This window comes from Aedes albopictus, chromosome 2, assembly GCF_035046485.1.
Source record: "Aedes albopictus strain Foshan chromosome 2, AalbF5, whole genome shotgun sequence".
NCBI classification, from domain to species: domain Eukaryota; kingdom Metazoa; phylum Arthropoda; class Insecta; order Diptera; family Culicidae; genus Aedes; species Aedes albopictus.
In genome coordinates, this window is record NC_085137.1 from 515,181,134 (window position 1) to 515,181,935 (window position 802).

Sequence of the window (802 nt, forward strand, 5' to 3'; positions counted from 1 at the left end):
AAGTCTTCGAGGATGGATGGGGGTTTGAGAAGACCAAAAAATAGTCTACGTAGTTTTTAGACAGCGCCCTATTCGATTTTTAATCAGATTCTATATCTCCTATAAAAATTAGTTCACTTGATTGAAAATTGAGAGTGCACAATTCCTATAAAGTTTGTTTGGATATTACTTCGGGAAAACTTTTTTTTTTATATACAGTCGACAGTAACAAGATATAGTGGTCTAGTGACTACCGCTTCTGATTCATATGCAGAAGGTCCTGGGTACCAATAAGGATGGGAAACCCTCACTTGCACGACGAAGTTACACTCAATTGCTATTTTCTCAGCACAGAAGCGTACAATCCAGAAACGGTGTATGGACAACTTTTACCTTTTGATTTGGTGTAAAAGTTTGCCGAATAGAGTAGGTGGCGCAGACGCATACCAAAGTCGTAAGGGAGCTGCGGAGGTAACTCTCCACGAGGTGAATGTAAATTACACTCATCTCGTTAAGAGTCGCTTTCACAGCTCTGACACGACTTTGGTATGCGACCTTTACTCTGTTCGGCAAAAGGCAAAAGCCGCCCATACAACGTTTCTTGATTGCACGCTTCTGAGCTGATAAAATAGCAAGTGAGTGTAACTCTTTGCAAGTGAGTGTTCCCATCCTTGCTGGATAAAATCCGTGGTTCAATCCCTGACTCGTCCCTTTCCTCTTACTTTGTATCTTTCTATCTACTTTCACTATACAGGTCGGACTCGATTATCCGGAGACTCGATTACCCGGACACTCGATTATCCGGGATTCGATTATCCGGAAT